At 38.4% G+C, this 22,387-nt stretch overlaps 1 protein-coding gene and 1 long non-coding RNA gene across 2 annotated transcripts in view; one reads left to right on the top strand and one right to left on the bottom strand.

The window, feature by feature from the left end:
• SKAP1 (src kinase associated phosphoprotein 1) overlaps positions 1-22,387 on the bottom strand; it is a 283,028-nt gene that overhangs the window by 144,700 nt on the left and 115,941 nt on the right. The gene's annotated exons all lie outside the window — the stretch shown is intronic.
• LOC105748692 (uncharacterized) lies at positions 1,341-20,854 on the top strand. Its single transcript, XR_001120168.2, has 3 exons — positions 1,341-1,530; positions 2,532-2,589; positions 20,357-20,854. It is a non-coding gene; the product is annotated as an uncharacterized LOC105748692 (long non-coding RNA).

Here is a 22,387-nt window from a genome sequence, read left to right on the forward strand (position 1 = left end):
CATGGATTATCTAGACAGTTAAAAAAAAAAGAACACTGAGGTAAAATTCATTATTGTAGCTTGAAAAGATATGTCCTAAAACTTAATTAAGGGCTCAAACTTAAGAAAGACATTCATAAAAATCTACGTTTGAGTTAGAACTGTGAAATCAATATGGCTTCCAATGAAATCCACTAATACCTGTAGTCCTTAAACTGCAGTTTTTACAAATATGTTTCCTGAGATCTGTGCAAATTATCTTTATATATTGTACATGTCATAAATGACAAAGAAGCTACTATGTGCTTTTGTATTCAATACATAAATACATTTAATGCTCAGATATTTTCACTAAATAGAGGTCCACAAAGAAGCTGGGGACATTTTTCTGTGCTTTTTAGAACTAAGTGTGGTGAGCAATTATCAGGAATAATATACATGTCAGTTTTTGAGTACAGTATTGCTTCTAAACATTATTAAAAAACTACTTCACAAAGATGATAAAAGGTGGATTAACCACCTAAATGCCTATAAATTGAGATGTAAGGTCAGAGATATCCCCTTCACTCACCCTGTTGTCTCGCACGGGGCTGGGTGGTCACAATTCATATCCTGGCGTGCACAAGGCATACACTGTGGTTCAGAGTTAATACTGGGGACTTGGTTCACAGGGCTCACAAGTTGCTTTTAAAACATAATAATGGTGGTGTCTATGATACTATTCCAATGCTTTATTTTTGTTAAAATAATTCTTTATTTTAGGAATGAGCCAAGTAAAGAGGGAGCATGGAGTCAGTTTGAAATCTACTTCAGAGCTCACCTCCATCAGTGAACGGTGAACGCTCTGACAATGACATTCACAGTAGCATCACTGCTGGGTATTGCTATAATTTGCTCTCTATGATCGTCCCTTTAAACAAAAAGCTCTGCACTCAGCATGCAAAGAAGTTAAAAGTGGGGAAAGGAGGGGGAGCCACACATAGAAAGAGGAGAGAGAGGAAAAAACTGCAGATCAATCATTTATAATTAACAAAAATCCTATTGGTGCTTTAAATAGAGATCAATGTGTTCCAGGCTGCCTGGATTGTGGGGATGTATTCACCTTCTCGTAACTCTCCAAGCAAGCTGTCACACCTACAGAATCACCATTTGTTTTCTTAACAAAGCTTCAGGGGGCGCCAGGCTCTCATTGAAATTTCATTAATCTAATGGAGTAAAGTCCTATAGAAAAAAATCAAATTCTCGTTGGACGAGATGCTACCTGGGAAAGATAACCTCTGTTTGAACTCTCAGACTCCAATCGCTCTGCTATTAGTCTGAGGAAACAGACAGCAACAACGTTGATTACAGCCACTGGCCTCAACAATTTTTTTTTCTAACTAGCAATTTCGAGTGTAATGCCACAGTGTCAGCTAAAGAAACACAACTGCGGGTTTTCTGCAGAGCGAAATGGTTCTGAAATGTCACTGAATAGCTCACAAAGGACGCCAATCTACGACAACAGAGACATAAGCATATAGGAGAAAGGGCCCACATATCCTCCTTTCAAAGGTATGTTGTTTACATGCATGTAATTTGTGAAACCCACAGCTATTCAGTTCAGGGATTTCACAGAAGTCTAAACTAAAATCTGTTTGGAAAGCAGTAGCGAGATTCTTCTAAGAGTCACAGAAGGTTGGGTGCTGGGAGATTATGATATGGTATATACATAAATAGATACACACATAGTGGATGAGAGTCTTCAAGTTTCCAAGACATCAATTATAATTGTTACTTGGTGATCATATTTCAGCAACACCTCCAAGTAATTTGATTTACAAGTGTGCAGATGTGGCCCAAATGTGCATGTGTAACAACATTTGAGAGGAGAATATGGAATGTTGATTCCTCAAAATTCCTTCCAGGAATGTCCCCATGGCTCATCTGACACTCACATGGTAAGAGTATAGGATGGTAGTCATGTACGTGGTAAAAGGGCTAATATGACTAAAGCTGCATGTATCCCAAACTAAAATAGTACTTCATGCTGCTTATTTTTTCCCTACTTAAAGTCTATTTTTAAAAAGTTAAAATGACTAATAGACCAGCGGCTTTAGGTACCCTGTAGAGAGTCCAAAGAGAAAATGAAACAACCTGTAGAAAGCCCTCCACTAGGCTCCTATGCGAACACTATGCTTTTAAAGAAGCAACTGGGCGAAAGGAAGTAGACTTCAGTCAGGCAAGATCACAGTCAAGTTCAGCACTGCTTTCTGATTCCATCAACTCCTAAATATGGAAGTGACTGTGCAAACCTTACTTGTGTTAAAGGAGAAAACTAATCTTACTTTAAAGTAAAAAAAGAAATGAATAATATGTATGAAAACTACAACTTATATTTACTTTAAAAAAAAAACAAGGATCTAAAAATTGTAGAATGTAATAAAGAGAAAAAAGCAATACTTTGAAAAAACAGATGACATCCTAGGTAAGCGACTGAGATAACTGAAAAAATTCTGAGTCCATCTTTAAGATAACATTCTTATTTTACAAAAAATTTATTGTTTTTCACCTAGGTCACATAAAGCTTACTGCAGGTCAGGAAATATCTTGTTTCTAAAGTATCTCACAGGAGTGAATCACTACCTATTACGTATTTTTTCCATTTCTCTGTTTATAGGTAAATATTTTTCTACCTGGGATAGATTTAATATTTTTTCTTCTGGTTTAAATTTATTCATAAAGACTTAGTTTGTGTTCATACATAACTCCTTTAATTTCCTGTGTGAGATCCACCTGTAGAATTATACTTCCTGCTCTCTATCTATATCCTGTTTAAAGATGCCACTGAAAGTATATCAATTTTTTAATGCTATGCAATAGAACAATGGGTAAATAACACATTGATGTGTCTATGTGTGTGTACTGTTTAGGTAAGCATACACAATACATGCAAATCTATGCACACAAAAAGTTAGCTTACCTAAGTTAAGATTATTCACATTCGTCCTGGGAACAAAATAATACACCTTTTCTAGGCATTCATCCCTACTATAGAGACGGAGAAAGAAAGATTGTGAGAGGGAGACACACACATATTCAGATGAGCCTTCAGGGAATTGTATGAACTTTTGAACCAGAGGCGGAGAGCCAGAGCCCAGCCTGTTCCCACTTTAATAAACATTTTTTTTCTTCAATTAATTAAGGTTTGGAAAGAAAAAAACCACAGAAGAGAAGTAATTTAGCATGCAGCGCATACTTTACAGATGGATCCTACCTTCGGATGCTTATTAAATCTATGCATGATTGCGCTAGAGAAAATTAATTGCATTGTTTCTCACTATTCAAAAGGGGGCTGCAAACAGCTGAAAAATAAAAAGGAAAATGAAGCAAGGTTGTTGTTGTTGTTGTTTAAAAAAAAAAAAGCAGCAACAGTATAAAAGGAATACTTTCAAAGTCCTAAAACAAGTAATACCTGCAATTGACCTAAAAACAAAAAAATTCCTTTAAATTTTTTTGCTGTTTCAAAATACTGTGTATGTTGCCAGAATACATATATCTAGTTTAAGTTTACAAATATACTGGTCTCACTAAAATTTCCTACTCAGTGGCGTTTGAACTGTTCAATTAAGTGGTGAGTTTTTGTTCAAATCCTGCTGTGAAGAAAGATTTACATGAGCAGCTGGGAGTACACACTAGAACACATTCACTGTATCTTGCTTAGTGGGTATTTTCTCCATTCCAGTCTTTGGAAAAAATGATAAATTCCTAATTTAGGGGGTGGGGAGAAAAATATAAAATATTATTATAAAATATTAAGAATATAGGTAATCATTTACAATTTTATTCAACTTTAATTTAAAAAAAACCCATGAGCTTCAGAAACTCAAGTCATTTTTGCCTTTCTGAAGTACTGCTAGTGGAAGTTGAACTATAACCTCTCTCTTAGACTGTCCTGAAAATGACCTTCATCAAACTTGAAAGGACTACTCTCTGTCTAAGGAGTTAGAAGAGCCATTAATTTTCCTAACTCATTCATTTCCAGATTAAAAAAAATTCCTGTGTTACTTCATTGCAGATGCTCCTTTTGATGTGACCCACTTTGTTGTTGACTTGACTAAAAACATTTCACTTAGAACTTCTAAACTTATTTGATTGCATGACCCAAATAGATGGTAGTTTTATTTTATTCTTCCCACTCCAAGTCTATAAATCAGTCTCTCTAATCCCTGGTTAATGTGTATAATTATTTTAAAGTATTTACCATGATACAAATTTGGCTATGAGTAACAAACTAAGGATGTATCATAAATAAATGAATCTGTCCTATGTATAACAGAGTTTGTAAGATATGGGAAAAACATAGATATATTAACATTGGGATTAGTCTATACAGTGCCCTTCACCAGAAGATCTAAAACAGCAATACAAATGACCTCATAAATAATTATAGCTTTTAAATTCCTAGTTAGGAATGGGACAAAACAAGATCACATGGTGAGACAGGTAGAGCAAAACTTCTAAGACAAGTATTCAGTTTTCGTTCCCTTACTTTACTTCTTTTTTTTTTTTTTTTTTTTTTGGTTTTTAGTGCTTTTTTATTTATTTATTTTATTTTATTTTATTTTATTTTTTTTAAACATCTTTATTGGAGCATAATTGCTTTACAATGGTATGTTAGTTTCAGCTTCACAACAAAATGAATCAGTTATATATATACATATGTTCCCATATCTCTTCCTGCTTGCGTCACCCTCCCTCCCACCCTCCCTATCCCATCCCTCCAGGCGGTCACAAAGCACCGAGCTGATCTCCCTGTGCTATGCGGCTGCTTCCCACTAGGTATCTACCTTACGTTTGGTAGTGTATACATGTCCATGCCTCTTTATTGCTTTGTCACCGTTTACCCTTCCCCCTCCCCATAGCCTCAAGTCCATTCTCTAGTAAGTCTGTGTCTTTATTCCTGTTTCACCCCTAGGTTTTTCATGACATTTTTTTTTTCTTAAATTCCATATATATGTGTTAGCATACGGTATTTGTCTCTCTCTTTCTGACTTACTTCACTCTGTATGACAGACTCTAGGTCTATCCACCTCATTACAAATAGCTCAATTTCGTCTCTTTTTATGGCTGAGTAATATTCCATTGTATATATGTGCCACATCTTCTTTATCCATTCATCCGATGATGGACACTTAGGTTGTTTCCATCTCTGGGCTATTGTAAATAGAGCTGCAATGAACATTTTGGTACATGACTCTTTTTGAATTCTGGTTTTCTCAGGGTATATGCCCAGTAGTGGGATTGCTGGGTCATATGGTAGTTCTATTTGTAGCTTTTTAAGGAACCTCCATACTGTTCTCCACAGTGGCTGTATCAATTTACATTCCCACCAACAGTGTAAGAGGGTTCCCTTTTCTCCACACCCTCTCCAGCATTTATTGTTTCTAGATTTTTTGATGATGGACATTCTGACTGGTGTGAGATGATATCTCATTGTAGTTTTGATTTGCATTTCTCTAATGATTAGTGATGTTGAGCATTCTTTCATGTGTTTGTTGGCACTCTGTATATCTTCTTTGGAGAAATGTCTATTTAGGTCTTCTGCCCATTTTTGGATTGGGTTGTTTGTTCTTTTGTTATTAAGCTGCATGAGCTGCTTATAAATTTTGGAGATTAATCCTTTGTCAGTTGCTTCATTTGCAAATATTTTCTCCCATTCTGAGGGTTGTCTTTTGGTCTTCTTTATGGTTTCCTTTGCTGTGCAAAAGCTTTTAAGTTTCATTAGGTCCCATTTGTTTACTTTTCTTTTTATTTCCATTTCTCTAGGAGGTGGGTCAAAAAGGATCTTGCTGTGATTTATGTCATAGAGTGTGCTGCCTATGTTTTCCTCTAAGAGTTTGATAGTTTCTGGCCTTACATTTAGGTCTTTAATCCATTTTGAGCTTACTTTTGTGTATGGTGTTAGGGAGTGATCTAATCTCATACTTTTACATGTAGCTGTCCAGTTTTCCCAGCACCACTTATTGAATAGGCTGTCCTTTCTCCACTGTACATTTCTGCCTCCTTTGTCAAAGATAAGGTGACCATATGTGCGTGGGTTTATCTCTGGGCTTTCTATCCTGTTCCATTGATCTATATTTCTGTTTTTGTGCCAGTACCATACTGTCTTGATTACTGTAGCTTTGTAGTATAGTCTGAAGTCAGGAAGCCTGATTCCTCCAGCTCCATTTTTCGTTCTCAAGATTGCTTTGGCTATTCGGGGTCTTTTGTGTTTCCATACAAATTGTGAGATTTTTTGTTCTAGTTCTGTGAAAAATGCCAGTGGTAGTTTCATAGGGATTGCATTGAATCTGTAGATTGCTTTGGGTAGTAGAGTCATTTTCACAATGTTGATTCTTCCAATCCAAGAACATGGTATATCTCTCCATCTATTTGTATCATTTTTAATTTCTTTCATCAGTGTCTTATAATTTTCTGCATACAGGTCTTTTGTCTCCTTAGGTAGGTTTATTCCTAGGTATTTTATTCTTTTTGTTGCAATGGTAAATGGGAGTGTTTTCTTGATTTCACTTTCAGATTTTTCATCCTTAGTGTATAGGAATGCCAGAGATTTCTGTGCATTAATTTTGTATCCTGCTACTTTACCAAATTCATTGATTAGCTCTAGTAGTTTTCTGGTAGCATCTTTAGGATTCTGTATGTATAGTATCATGTCATCTGCAAACAGTGACAGCTTTACTTCTTCTTTTCCGATTTGGATTCCTTTTATTTCCTTTTCTTCTCTGATTGCTGTGGCTAAAACTTCCAAAACTATGTTGAATAAGAGTGGTGAGAGTGGGCAACCTTGTCTTGTTCCTGATCTTAGTGGAAATGCTTTCAGTTTTTCACCATTGAGGACGATGTTGGCTGTGGGTTTGTCATATATGGCCTTTATTATGTTGAGGAAAGTTCCCTCTATGCCTACTTTTTGCAGGGTTTTTATCATAAATGGGTGTTGGATTTTGTCAAAAGCTTTCTCTGCATCTATTGAGATGATCATATGGTTTTTCTCCTTCAATTTGTTAATATGGTGTATCACGTTGATTGATTTGCGTATATTGAAGAATCCTTGCATTCCTGGAATAAACCCCACTTGATCATGGTGTATGATCCGTTTAATGTGCTGTTGGATTCTGTTTGCTAGTATTTTGTTGAGGATCTTTGCATCTATGTTCATCAGTGATATTGGCCTGTAGTTTTCTTTCTTTGTGACATCCTTGTCTGGTTTTGGTATCAGGTTGATGGTGGCCTCGTAGAATGAGTTGGGGAGTGTTCCTCCCTCTGCTATATTTTGGAAGAGTCTGAGAAGGATAGGTGATAGCTCTTCTCTAAATGTTTGATAGAATTCGCCTGTGAAGCCATCTGGTCCTGGGCTTTTGCTTGTTGGAAGATTTTTAATCACAGTTTCAATTTCAGTGCTTGTGATTGGTCTGTTCATATTTTCTATTTCTTCCTGATTCAGTCTTGGCAGGTTGTGCCTTTCTAAGAATTTGTCCATTTCTTCCAGGTTGTCCATTTTATTGGCATAGAGTTGCTTGTAGTAATCTCTCATGATCTTTTGTATTTCTGCAGTGTCAGTTGTTACTTCTCCTTTTTCATTTCTAATTCTATTGATTTGAGTCTTCTCCCTTTTTTTCTTGATGAGTCTGGCTAATGGTTTATCAATTTTGTTTATCCTTTCAAAGAACCAGCTTTTAGTTTTATTGATCTTTGCTATCGTTTCCTTCATTTCTTTTTCATTTATTTCTGATCTGATTTTTATGATTTCTTTCCTCCTGCTAACTTTGGGGTTTTTTTGTTCTTCTTTCTCTAATTGCTTTAGGTGCAAGGTTAGGTTGTTTATTCGAGATGTTTCCTGTTTCTTAAGGTAAGATTGTATTGCTATAAACTTCCCTCTTAGAACTGCTTTTGCTGCATCCCATAGATTTTGAGTCGTCGTGTCTCCATTGTCATTTGTTTCTAGGTATTTTTTGATTTCCCCTTTGATTTCTTCAGTGATCACTTTGTTATTAAGTAGTGTATTGTTTAGCCTCCATGTGTTTGTATTTTTTACAGATCTTCTCCTGTGATTGATATCGAGTCTCATAGCGTTGTGGTCGGAAAAGATACTTGATACAATTTCAATTTTCTTAAATTTACCAAGGCTTGATTTGTGACCCAAGATATGATCTATCCTGGAGAATGTTCCATGAGCACTTGAGAAAAATGTGTATTCTGTTGTTTTTGGATGGAATGTCCTATAAATATCAATTAACTCCATCTCATTTAATGTATCATTTAAAGCTTGTGTTTCCTTATTTATTTTCATTTTGGATGATCTGTCCATTGGTGAAAGTGGGGTGTTAAAGTCCCCTACTATGAATGTGTTACTGTCGATTTCCCCTTTTATGGTTGTCAGTATTTGCCTTATGTATTGAGGTGCACCTATGTTGGGTGCATAAATATTTACAATTGTTATACCTTCCTCTTGGATCGATCCCTTGATCATTATGTAGTGTCCTTCTTTGTCTCTTCTAATAGTCTTTGTTTTAAAGTCTATTTTGTCTGATATGAGAATTGCTACTCCAGCTTTCTTTTGGTTTCCATTTGCATGAAATACCTTTTTCCATCCCCTTACTTTCAGTCTGTATGTGTCTCTAGGTCTGAAGTGGGTCTCTTGTAGACAGCAAATATATGGGTCTTGTTTTTGTATCCATTCAGCCAATCTGTGTCTTTTGGTGGGAGCATTTAGTCCATTTACATTTAAGGTAATTATCGATATGTGTGTTCCCATTCCCATTTTCTTAATTGTTTTGGGTTTGTTATTGTAGGTCTTTTCCTTCTTTTGTGTTTCTTGCCTAGAGAAGTTCCTTTAGCAGTTGTTGTAGAGCTGGTTTGGTGGTGCTGAACTCTCTCAGCTTTTGCTTGTCTGTAAAGGTTTTAATTTCTCCATCAAATCTGAATGAGATCCTTGCTGGGTAGAGTAATCTTGGTTGCAGGTTTTTCTCCTTCAACACTTTCAATATGTCCTGCCAGTCCCTTCTGGCTTGCAGAGTTTCTGCTGAAAGATCAGCTGTTAACCTTATGGGGATTCCTTTGTGTGTTATTTGTTGTTTTTCCCTTGCTGCTTTTAATATGTTTTCTTTGTATTTAATTTTTGACAGTTTGATTAATATGTGTCTTGGCGTATTTCTCCTTGGATTTATCCTGTATGGGACTCTCTGTGCTTCCTGGACTTGATTAACTATTTCCTTTCCCATATTAGGGAAGTTTTCAACTATAATCTCTTCAAATATTTTCTCAGTCCCTTTCTTTTTCTCTTCTTCTTCTGGAACCCCTATAATTCGAATGTTGGTACGTTTAATGTTGTCCCAGAGGTCTCTGAGACTGTCCTCAGTTCTTTTCATTCTTTTTTCTTTATTCTGCTCTGCAGTAGTTATTTCCACTATTTTATCTTCCAGGTCACTTATCCGTTCTTCTGCCTCAGTTATTCTGCTATTGATCCCATCTAGAGTACTTTTAATTTCATTTATTGTGTTGTTCATCGTTGCTTGTTTCATCTTTAGTTCTTCTAGGTCCTTGTTAACTGATTCTTGCATTTTGTCCATTCTATTGTCCATTCTATCTCCAAGATTTCGGATCAACCTTACTATCATTATTCTGAATTCTTTTTCAGGTAGACTGCCTATTTCCTCTTCATTTGTTAGGTCTGATGGGTTTTTATCTTGCTCCTTCATCTGCGGTGTGTTTTTCTGTCTTTTCATTTTGCTTATCTTACTGTGTTTGGGGTCTCCTTTTTTGCAGGCTGAAGGTTCGTAGTTCCTGTTGTTTTTTGTGTCTGTCCCCAGTGGCTAAGGTTGGTTCAGTGGGTTGTGTAGGCTTCCTGGTGGAGGGTACTAGTGCCTGTGTTCTGGTGGATGAGGCTAGATCTTGTCTTTCTGGTGGGCAGGTCCACGTCTGGTGGTGTGTTTTGGGGTGTCTGTAGACTTATTATGATTTTGGGCCGCCTCTCTGCTAATGGGTGGGATTGTGTTCCTGTCTTGCTAGTTGTTTGGCATAGATGTCCAGCTCTGTAGCTTGCTGGTCGTTGAGTGACGCTGGGTGCTGGCGTTGAGATGGAGATCTCTCGGAGATTTTTGCTGTTTGATATTATGTGCAGCTGGGAGGTCTCTTGTGGATCAGTGGCCTGAAGTTGGCTCTCCCACCTCAGAGGCACAGCACTGATTCCTGGCTGCAGCACCAAGCGCCTTTCATCCACAGGGCTCCTTAATTTGGGATGATTCCTTGTCTATTCAGGTATTCCACAGATGCAGGGTATATCAAGTTGATTGTGGAGCTTTAATCCGCTGCTTCTGAGGCTGCTGGGAGAGATTTCCCTTTCTCTTCTTTGTTCTCACAGTTCCCAGGGGCTCAGCTTTGGGTTTAGCCTCGCCTGTGCGTGTAGGTCGCCGGAGGGCGTCTGTTCTTTGCTCAGACAGGACGGGGTTAAAGGAGCCGCTGATTCGGAGGCTCTGGCTCACTCAGGCCCGGGGGTAGGGAGGGGCACGGAGTGTGGGGCGGGCCTGCGGCGGCAGAGGCCGGCGAGACGCTGCAGCCCGAGGCGCGCCTGTGCGCTCTCCCGGGGGAGCTGTCCCGGCAGTGGCGGGCTGCACAGGTTCCCCGGAAGGGCGCGCGGCTAGTGACCTGCATTCGCACACAGGCCTCCCGGTGGCGGCAGCAGCGGCCCCAGCGTCCCATGTCTGCCTCTGGGCTCCGCACCCTCAGCCGCGGCTCGCGCCCGTCCCTGGAGCTCTCCCAAGCAGCGTTCCCAATCCCCTCTCCTCGTGCACCAGGAAACAAAGAGGGACGTAAAAGTCTCCTGCCTCCTCGGCAGGTCCAGACTTCCCCCCGGACTCTCTCCCGGCCAGCCGCGGTGCGCTAACGCCCTGCAGGCTCTGTTCACGCCGCCAACCTCAGTCCTCTCCCGGCGCTCCGACAAAAGCCGGAGTCTCAGCTCCCAGTCCCGCCCGCCCCGGCGGGCGAGCAGACAAGCCTCTCGGCTGGCGAGTTCCGGTCGGCCCGATCCTCCGCGCTGGAATCCGTCCGCCTTGCCCCCCGCACCCCTGCCGCTGCGCTCTCCTCCGCGGCCCCCAAGCTCCCCCACTCCGCCTCCCGAAGTCTCCACCCGCGAAGGGGCTTCCTAGTGTGTGGACACTTTTCCTCCTTCACAGCTCTCCCCCGCTGGCGCAGGACCCGTCCCTGTCCTTTTGTCTCTGTTTAGTTTTTTCTTTTGCCCTACCCAGGTACGTGGGGGGTTTCTTGCCTTTTGGGAGGTCTGAGGTCTTCTGCCAGCGTTCAGTAGATGCTCTGTAGGAGTTGTTCCACGCGTAGATGTATTTCTGGTGTATCTGTGGGGAGGAACGTGATCTCCGCGTCTTACTCTTCCGCCATCTTCCTTTAGTGCCCCCCTTACTTTACTTCTTAAAATCAGATACCCTGTTAGATCATCAACCAATTAAAAGTAGGGTCTCATCAACGTTCAAAAACATCTGGTTCAGTCCAGGTACTACTCAAAATAGGAAAACCTATGCTGCTGTGAGAAACTCCAGTCAAAACCGAGCCAATGCCTTGTGTTGCTAGAATTTTTCTTGATGTGACATAACAATGTGTAGTACCTATTTTTTTGATTATTAAAGAGAACAAACAGGAATATATTGGCTTGGACCTATAGAACTTTACCATTACAAGAGACAGTTTAACTAATGTATTGAAACAGGGCCAGATTCAGAAATTTTGTCAGTCTTACTTAAGCTAAACCACACTGATGGATATGAAATGCCTGAATACTACAGGTGGGAAAAAGCCCAAGAAGGGAGATTTCTTAGTTCAAGGCCACTGAAAGATCTCTTCTGTTTGCTGTACTCCAACCTTAAGCAGCAGCCCCACAGGCTGACTGCAGCCTACACCTGCACATTTGACCTGTCTCTTTATTCCAGATTCTCTCAACTGCTTCAACATTTACCTTTTAAATTTCCCCTGGAATTGACACAGTCCTTTCCACCACAAATATGGAGATTGCAAATGAAAGTACTGTATGTCATCCTTAGCTATTGGTCATCTACAGTTCTGGGACTTCCTCCATTAAAGACCCCATCACATCAGGGTACTTTATCATCTTTCTGCAAAAATTCCAGAATGAACACCAAGAAGCAACTAGTCAGCAGCTGCTGGCAGAGCAGTTTTGGTAGCACTAGTGACTCAGGGTCTCCTTGGACCAGTTCTCACTGAGTATGTGGAAGAGTTTATCAAAATCAAGATACCAAAAGCACAAAATAATTCTGGGAAAGTAGATGATTAAACTCACTTTCAAGAATCCAAGAGTTTTGAATATGTTTCAGATTTTGAGATACCCACTGTAAAAAACAAGAATAGTTAAAAGAAAAATTTTAAACACCTAATTGACTTAGTCTTTATTTTATATTTCTTAAAGACCTTACAGTGAATACACTATTCTCTTGGAGCAAACAGCTCACCAATGACTGGGGAATTAGATTCAGGACATTATACTTTGATTTAGCAAATCTCTGTATTCATTTATTATATGGGATCCTGTTTTCCCGAAAGAGTTAAACTCCCTCTATAAGGTAAAGAGCTTAATCATTCTGGGATGAGATATTTTTTTCTATTTTCCAGTGCAATTACTCTTTGTCTTAAATCTAATTGAATTCACTTTCCATGTTACTGGGGGAAGGGAGGTAGGTAGGAGAGATGCTGCATATATTAGAAGACAAATAGTGTAACTTGTAGACTTTTTGATATAAAGGATTTTTCAAAGACAAAATATTGTGATCTGATAAAAATGTTTTAATATTCAGTGTTGTTGGGACAGGGGGAGATTTGGCCCATTAGGAACTGGATTTCGTATATGGAGAACAGTAGGGACATTGCATAAGGAGCATTCATATTTATAATTTATAAAGTACCTTGGGATTCTCTGTATGGAAAGCACCATATAAATATGAGCATTTTCATTTCATGTGGGCTATCACAGATTGTTGACTTCTCAGCATAAACATATTTCAGTAGTCAACAGGATATACACTCTTATGTGGATATGGTTTTTCTGCCATTTTCTCTTCCCTGAGCTGTAACATACGTAGTGGAACCTGTCCTCGTTGGCTGCCTCTTTTCCCTTTTCTGAAGTTCCTGACTCTCATTTGTCTTGGTCGTGTCAGTATATAGCATTTGCCCTTGTACTCATAAGCTATACTACTGAAGGAAGTGAACATTTATCTTGGATCTATCTGGGATACTGTTTTCCACCTTCAGTAGTTCTGGTGTCTAAGGGAGGAAAACCTCCAGATATTGTGGAAGGGGGGAGAGAGAAGGAGGCAGTCACTCTGTGGCACATGAAGAAACACTGAGAACAAGAGACTGCTATTATCTCAAGGTTCTTTAGGATATGACAAATACGTATATGTATGATCACATTTTTTAGGGTTTAATATGACAAACTCTTATTGAATGTCTACCACGTGCTGAAGCCTGTGAGAGATACAGAAATAATGAAGACACCACTCCTGCCCTGTGGGAGCTTACAACCTGTTGGAGAAGCCAGCACACGTTAAGTAATATAATGCAAGGCAAATGGTGGTAACAGCTATGATAAAGGTACTGATCAAGTAAAACATAAGACAAGGAGAGGATGAGGCTAACTTGGAGCAATTAGGAAGCCACGTAGAGAAGACGACCAGAGCCTTGTTGGATCGGTGGACTGTAGGTGGCTGGAGAGGATGCGAAAGGCATTCTAGGTGGAAGGCACAGGGCTGGGTTTGGGGACACAGGTTCAAGCCCTGGTCCAGGAAGATCCCACATGCTGCAGAGCAACTAAGCCCGTGCACCACAACTACTGAGCCTGCATGCCACAACTACTGAAGCCCGTGTGCCTAGAGCCCGTGCTCTGCAACAAGAGAAGCCACTGCAATGAGAAGCCCGCACACCACAACGAAGAGTAGCCCCTCCTCGCCACAACTAGAGAAAGCCTGCAAAGACCCAACGCAGCCAAAAAAAAAAAAAAAAAAAAAAAAAAAGACTCAATGACTTGCCAAAATTATCAAGTGGCTTCCTGTTTGATCCAAATATAAACCACATTGTAAGATCTTGCATTATGCAATATGGTATATTTCTCGAGAATTTTCCCAGAAAGCTCTACAAGTGGCTGAGACACAATATATACGAAAATATAATCAGAAATTGAGCCAGTCACTGTTAATATATTGATATGATATCTTCAATAAATAGACTTCTTTTCTGCAGAGGGTACAAAAACAAATATTCGAATCCAAACGTGTAAGGATTATCAGTGGGAATATACTTCTATATTTTCCTTGGGTGTCCTACATGGAATTTCACTAACAGCAAGTTCTGCCATCTCTCACAAACTCCTCCATTTCACTGAAAACCTTAAGGGATAGTGAGAAACAGCTCAAGTGTCACACAACTTCTTTGACACATGTATATACTGAGGTTACCGGCCACTCCTCTGTCCTACATTGCTGTCCAGCTAATTGTAAGCAACATGAAATGCCTAAGAAAGCCAGCAAAATTGGCTTGTTATAGTTGTTTACTTGAAGCATTCCTTTTGAATGGGCCTACCCACCAAAAATGTAAAGAATCCATGGGTTCTGCACAACATTTTAATGCTTCAGTCAAAATCCATTCTCTTTGTCACTGTTTGGTTCAACAGTTCAGGTCAACAAACACTCTGGGAGCACTTACCCTGAGACAGGCATTGTGCTAGTCCTTCAAGGAGCCAGAGTCCAGTGCAGGATAGAGATTTGTAAACGCAGAATTCCAGTACAATGATGGCTGTGATTTGAACAAGTCAAATCACAGGGATTTTTTGTTTGTTCTGGGCAATTCTGTATTTTAAGATAAAATCCAAAGTTTACATTAAAATATAGATTTGCCCAAATTTAAAACCTAAAATTTAAGTTTTTAAGGATCATTTAGATGTTAATAAAATAAATGAGAGCAAACTAAAAGAAAAACACTGACTAGCCTACTCACTGAACAGATTCTTCTCAAAATAAAGTTCCTTAAAGGCAGTAAACATTTTTACACAACAGTAGTAGGGGCAAGGAAACATGAAAGACTCACTTCAACTAGCAACTGTAAATTTGGCTTTCAGTTACGCTAAGACGTTACCAGGTGGGGGGCCATCCAGTACCACTGTCCTGTGACACTGTTTGTAGGGAAGGGGATCTCCTTGTTACAATACTGTTTTCTCTTTTTAAGGCGCTCTTTCCCTAGATATTTTCCTAGATAACGTCAAATTTTATCTCAACCCCTTCAAATAACCTGTAAATAAATAGTCTTTACATTAATGCCTATGCAATCTGTCAAATAATACTCTGGAGTCTTAGAAATATAAATAGATGAGAATTTTACTCTCAAAGAGCACTTTATTCATCTAGTCTCACTAGAGCTCTATGACCGAAGCTGTTGAGTGAGTACTCCAAGACCATACTGAACACCCATATAGGTGAGGCAGACTTTCAGGACAGACTACTTTCCTTCATGTACCTCCAATTTTGTGGCTACAGAACCACCTTATTTAGAAAAGCTCTAAATGTGCTCAAAGTTTTGTGACAAAATGTCTGTAAAAGACAGAAGCTTGGCAGCTCATGCAGCTCAATATCAAAAAAACAAACAACCCAATCCAAAAATGGGCAGACGACCTAAATAGACATTTCTCCAAAGAAGATACACAGATTGCCAACAAACACATGAAAGGATGCTCAACATCACTAATCATTAGAGAAATGAAAATCAAAACTACAATGAGGTATCACCTCATACCAGTCAGAATGGCCATCATCAAAAAATCTACAAACAATAAATGCTGGAGAGGGTGTGGAGAAAAGGGAACCCACTTGCACTGTTGGTGGGAATGTAAACTGATACAGCCACTATGGACAACAGTATGGACGTTCCTCAAAAAACTAAAAATAGAACTACCATACGACCCAGCAATCCCACTACTGGGCATATACCCTGAGAAAACCATAATTCAAAAAGAGTCATGCACCACAATGTTCATTGCAGCTCTATTTACAATAGCCCAACCTAAGTGTCCATCGACAGACGAATGGATAAAGAAGATGTGGCACATATATACAATGGAATATTACTCAGCCATGAAAAGAAACGAAATTGAGTTATTTGTAGCGAGGTGGATGGACCTAGAGTCTGTCATACAGAGTGAAGTAAGTCAGAAAGAGAAAAACAAATACCGTATGCTAACACATATATATAGGCCCTAAAAAAAAAAAGGTTCTGAAGAACCTAGGGGCAGGACAGGAATAAAGACACAGACATAGAGAATGGACTTGAGGACATGGGGAGGGGGAAGGGTAATCTGGGACGAAGTGAGAGTGGCATGGACATATATACACTGCCAAACGTAAAATAGATAGCTAGTGGGAAGCAGCCGCATGGCACAGGGAGATCAGCTTGGTGCTTTGTGTCCACCTAGAGGGGTGGGATAGGGAGGGTGGGAGGGAGACGCAAGAGGGAGGAGATGTGGGGATATATGTATATGTATAGCTGATTCACTTTGTTATACAGCAGAAACTGACACACCATTGTAAAACAATTACACTCCAATAAAGATGTTAAAAAAAAAGAAATGTTAGAAGACAAACATGAAAGAAATCTGCTATAAAATAGAACAATGAGAGGATTAAAAAAAAAAAAGAAAAAGACACAAGCTTGGGAAAAACCTTGGAAAATTTGACTCCAATGACCATTTCTAAGAATGAAGTACAATTATCTGAATTTATCATACCTAGGACATGTACAGGGTTATTGGATAATATGGTGATATTTTCTTGCTACCCATGAAATAAATTGTCAATGTTTGGGAAGCCATATGGCATATAGCTCCGTAGACAACTCAGGAGTTTGAATGCTAAAGTTGTAACTGAGGATGTAGAAACATCATTATATATGAGATTTTATATTTTGTTTTTATCACGTTACTTCAACAAACACTAAGGAAACAGAAGTAAACTCTAGAATGGCTATGAGTTTTAAAGTTAAAAGAAAAAATTAAAGCTTTTTAAATTCACAATCAGGTTCATTATTTGATTTTAAAGGAAGAGATGATTTGCTACATCTATCATAATACCAAAGTATCATACAACTAAAGTTATGAGTTAAGCATATGGATCCCTACAAAGTACTCATTTTAGGTAATAATGACATTTATAAATATTTTGATATATGCATCTTTTGGAAAATCAAACTCTTAAATATGGATAAGGAAAAGAGGTCCCTACCCTGTCCAGTTCCTGGTTCTATCTATCAAATAGAGAGAGAAAGATATTTTGGAAAGGATTCCTTTGAACACTACAATAATAGCTAGGAGAATAAAAAACAATCCACATGAGTAAAGAAAAAATGCCTGGGAGAAGGATGGGAGGTTCTTACCTTCAGCTGCAGAAAGTGATGCAGAAGTTATAGGAGGTAGTGTAGAATTGTGTAGAAGACAGAGACAAGTTCATTGTTATTTCTAAAAAGTAGAGCAAGTGGGCTTCCACTACATCATAAGGGACTCAGGCTAGATACTAGGACTACAGTCCTGATAGGAACAGCAATGAATGTAAAATGGCTTGGTAAAGGAGATAATGAAATCTGTTTCTCAAAATATCAATTAAACAAAGATAATTCTTCATCCTTCTGAGATAGTTTAGATACAGTCTTTTCCAAAGAAAAGGGATAGGTAGGCTTGTTTTCCAAGGCAGCTTTCAATTCTTTAATTACATAGTATTGAATCCAAAATGGTCACCCTACTTTTGGAGTTAGAAAGTGTTTTGAACAGTCGTAATTTTAGAGATCATCTAGCTCAACCCTTTATTCTATACATTGAGAGGCAGCATAGTGCAGTGTAGAGGTTGGCAAAGTATGATCCAGGGGCCAAATCCCACCAAGCCTGTTTTTGTAGGGCCTGCTAGCTTAGAAATGTTTAAAGCATTTCTAAATGACTGGGGGGAAATCAAAATAATAATATTTCATGACATATGAAAGTTATATGGAATTCAAGTTTCAGTAACTATAGAAAAAGTTTTAGTGGAATATAGCCACACTCGTTTATTTGTGTGTTATTATAGGTGCTTTTGTACTACACCTGCACAGTTGTCACTCTAGAGACTGTATGGTCTGAAAATCCTAAGATACTTACTAACTGGCCCTTTACAGAAAAAGTTTTCAGACTCCTGGTGCAGTGGATGAAGCACATAAGGTCTAAAGCTAGACTACTTGCGTGTGATCCTGGAAAAGACAGTGTGCCTCAGTTTCCTGATCTGTAAACTGGGGACAATAATGGTAGTTACCGGGGGCTTCCCTGGTGGCGGAGTGGTTGAGAATCTGCCTGCCAATGCAGGGGACACGGGTTCGAGCCCTGGTCTGGGAAGATCCCACATGCCACGGAGCAACTGGGCCCGTGAGCCACAACTACTGAGCCTGCGCATCTGGAGCCTGTGCTCCACAACAAGAGAGGCCGCGATAGTGAGAGGCCCACGCACCGTGATGAAGAGTGGCCCCCGCCTTCCCCAACTAGAGAAAGCCCTCGCACAAAAACAAAGACCCAACACAGCCAAAGATAAATAAATAAATTAATTAAAAAAAGAGAATGCAACACAATTCTTTAAAAAAAAAAAAATGATAATAATAATGGTAGTTACCTGATAGAGTTGTGAGAATGAAGTGAAAGTGCTTAGACATTAGTGCCTGTTATAAAGTAAGAATTCAGTAAATATTAGATATGTTTATTATTACATACAAAGAAACTCTGGCCCACAGAGATAAAGTGACTTCACAAGTTCACAGAATTTGCTAGAGGCAGACTGGAAGTATTTTCTGATTCTCCTTGCCTACACTATGTTGTCTTTTTTAATTTTCTATATTGCCGGACCAAGAAAAACATTTTTGTGATTTTTTTTTTTAAAACTACCTCAAAGCCACTCTAAATGAGAACAACTTCGGTTTCATCAGAGTGGTGTCGTATCAATCCAGTTACCTAAAGTGACCCAAAGGCAACTTGTGGAACTTTTGATTTTCAGTTTTCTACCTCAAACATCTAGAAATAAAGATTTTTCTTTATGCTTTCTAAAAAAGGACAATAGAAGTCCCTTACAATTTAAAATTAACAAGTCTGTTGCTGCGAAAACTTCAGAAACACATAACCGAGGCATCCATAGGGACCCCAGGATTTGAAGGACAGCATATTAGTCCATGAGCGTTCAAGGATATTTGTTATTTCTGGTATAACGTAGCCCCTTTTCTCTTGTCACTTTTCTTCCTTATCAACAGTTGTACATAACCAACACCATTCCAGGTTTTCTTTATTCTGTGAAATCTCTGAAACCTAGTAGAATGTTTGTTTACTAGCCCTGGACAACCACCTTTTTGGGGGCTTTGTTCATAAGAGGCCTTTCTTCATTAAATCCACTCCCAAATGGTCACTCCATTATGCCATGCTTCCTTGTCAGTTGGTATACAATTCTAAACAATTATACATTTGTCACTGCTGTCTAACTGTTCTCCAGTTTTTCTCTTTCTAAGTAGTACATCCTATCTTGCAACAAAACTGGAATTCTTTAAGACCAGGCCACATTTTTTTTCATATGCTCCCACAGTACTTAGTTGAAGTTAATTTACATAGTAGGCATTTAACAAATGCTTCTTGCAATAATAAATGAATAGCCATAAATACATCCTATGAACAGAATTTTAGCTTAATGATGAATAAATAACACCTTTAAACTACCACTAAGATTGTGAAAACGATAATTTGTTAGCACATGGATTTAAAGATAAATCATCAAAATTAAAACAAATCAGAAGTATAAAAGTACCTTAATTAAGTGGACACTACAACCCCCAATAGAGAAATTAACTCTAGATCCTTAATGTTTACTCCTTTCAGATACATTAGCTCCATGACACTGGAAAATGTTATATCTGATGTGGATACTGTGGGCATTGGTAAAACTTAACATAAGTATTTTTGTTTAATCCTGAGATCCTACACAACAATAATTTTCATCTGCATGTATAACATACCTATAGCAACATTACTTAATATATGAGTATGTGAAGTATATTTTATTATAATAGTAGACAAGCAAACTGAATGTGTCCCAGGAAGGGGTCTTTTCCATTAACTTTTATAAAGGCTTTCATTTCAAACTTTCATTAACATCTGACAAGCAAGCTGAAAAAGCTTTGCTTAGAGCTTGGGTTAGGGGCAAAATGCATTTTGGCAAAACTATTCCAAGATTACACTGACTGACTGTGCGAGAATATACTAATTTGTTTTGTTTTGTTTTGTTTGGAGTGTGGAGAAAAGAGAGAGAAAGGGAGAGAAGAGTCATGGACCCTACTTTATGGTTGCCATGGAGGCAAGGTCAGCCTTCCACACTTGGATCTACCAGCAGAGTTCAGACAGGTCAACGTGTGACCGGCTCAGGCCCTGGGGTTAAAAGTTCAAGCAGCGATGGAAAAACCAATATGTCCACGCAGAGTATGCTGTACAATTTATTTCAATTTACATCAAGCCATGCATATAAAATTTAGATAAATTCCATTCAAATCTGATGTTGCCTGACACACAATGTATGCAAACAGATGTCTGTGGGGCTTTTTCTGTGCTTTAGAAAACAACATTAAATTTAAAAATATGTCTCTGGGATTTCTTTATTGAATTACAAAATGAACATAATTTTAACTTAAATGTTTTCATTCTTTCTTCCAATTTTTTTGGTGGGAGTCTTAATAATTTCTCAGTTCTCAATCTACTCGATGTCATATTAAAGAGGATAATGTATATTTACAACTACTGCTTCAGTATTATTGTAGTTATAGATTCTATTTATATCCCTTACCACTTTCCACAAATATTTAGTGATTGATATTCCTGATTTATCTCTGGCTTGTACCCTCATCTCCTTTCCTTTCTACTCAGAACAGAGCAAGGGTCCTGGAGGCTGCTGGGCTGTCTTCCAGCCACAAGGTGGCTCCCCCCTCCCCTTCTCACAAGCCAACAGGGTGTATGTACATCTTTGCTGAGTGCTGCAGGCCAACTAGGATTCAGAGGCTAATTATGACCTATAAATACATTATTTTAATTGTGAATTGAATGGATCACAACACAGACCCTGGTACAAGATGATACAATGAAAAATTGGTCTTTAGAAAGAGGAGAAAGAAAAGACTTTCGTGTCCTGCCTAATTCCTCTTCCCCCCTCCTTTCAAGGGTACAGCTGACTAACCTTACGGCAAAATAAGGAAAATAATAAAAGACTGTAGAGGAACCTAATTTTGTTGCCAAAGAACAGACTCACAGACTAGACAGGGCCAATTTTTAAGGATACTATATAACTTATTCTCACTCAAACTGGAACCTGCATTTGGAGTAGGAAAGGGGTTTAGATTTTCTGGTCTGATAACTTCTCCACAAGGAAGTTTTCATGAGGACTTTGAAGCACTTTCTTAGATGTCCTGTACCATGTCATAGATGAAGAACAGTGATCTCTAATACTGCAGAGCTTTAAAAGTTGTAGAAATAGTACATATTTACTTCTTGCTGCTTAGGAAACAAGGTCCATATTTCATAAATGTGATTTTTACAGAATACATCATAATTTTCTACAGATGAAATAGGCATAGAGAGACAAATCATTTGTCCTATTACATGGAAGATCTTTCCAAAAGTCTGAGTCCTAATTTCTCACATTTTCCATTTTCTGTTCTGCTATTTGAGCAAGTTTCATTTTCCTCATCTGTAAAATGGAGATAAAAAATAGGGCCTATTCCTCATGGAATTTTGTCAGGATTAAATGAGTTAATATATGTAAAGCACTTACAAGAGTCTTTGGTACATACGAGTCATATAAATGTTTGCTAGTATTATTTATCTGAGCTCAGTTCCTCCTTGTTTGCAAGTATTTTGTGACACAAACATTTGAGAAAAATGAACTTTCATGGATTTTGTAAAGACACAAAGAGTATAATTTTCTAGATACTTGAATGCTCTGATCAGGCATAACTTATGATGTCTGAGCTTTTTCCTCCTCAAGAACCTAAAAAAAATAAGCATTTCTTTCCATTTCATGATATTGCTTTCGGTATGACATTAAAAAAATAATGATTTTAATACTGATTTCCAACTCTCAAGCCTGTTTTAGATAATACTTTAGAAATTGCACCATTTTACTAATGCAAACAACCATAAGTGGTGGTTCTAATAACTTGGCTACAATATTCATATTGTACGAGTTTTAATTTTCTTTTTTCCCTATATCAAAAAAAAATCTTCAGTATCTTACTCACGCCAGAATATAACTTTGTTAACCCTCTTGTTAAACTT

Source organism: Orcinus orca, chromosome 19 (genome assembly GCF_937001465.1).
Source record: "Orcinus orca chromosome 19, mOrcOrc1.1, whole genome shotgun sequence".
Lineage (NCBI taxonomy): Eukaryota > Metazoa > Chordata > Mammalia > Artiodactyla > Delphinidae > Orcinus > Orcinus orca.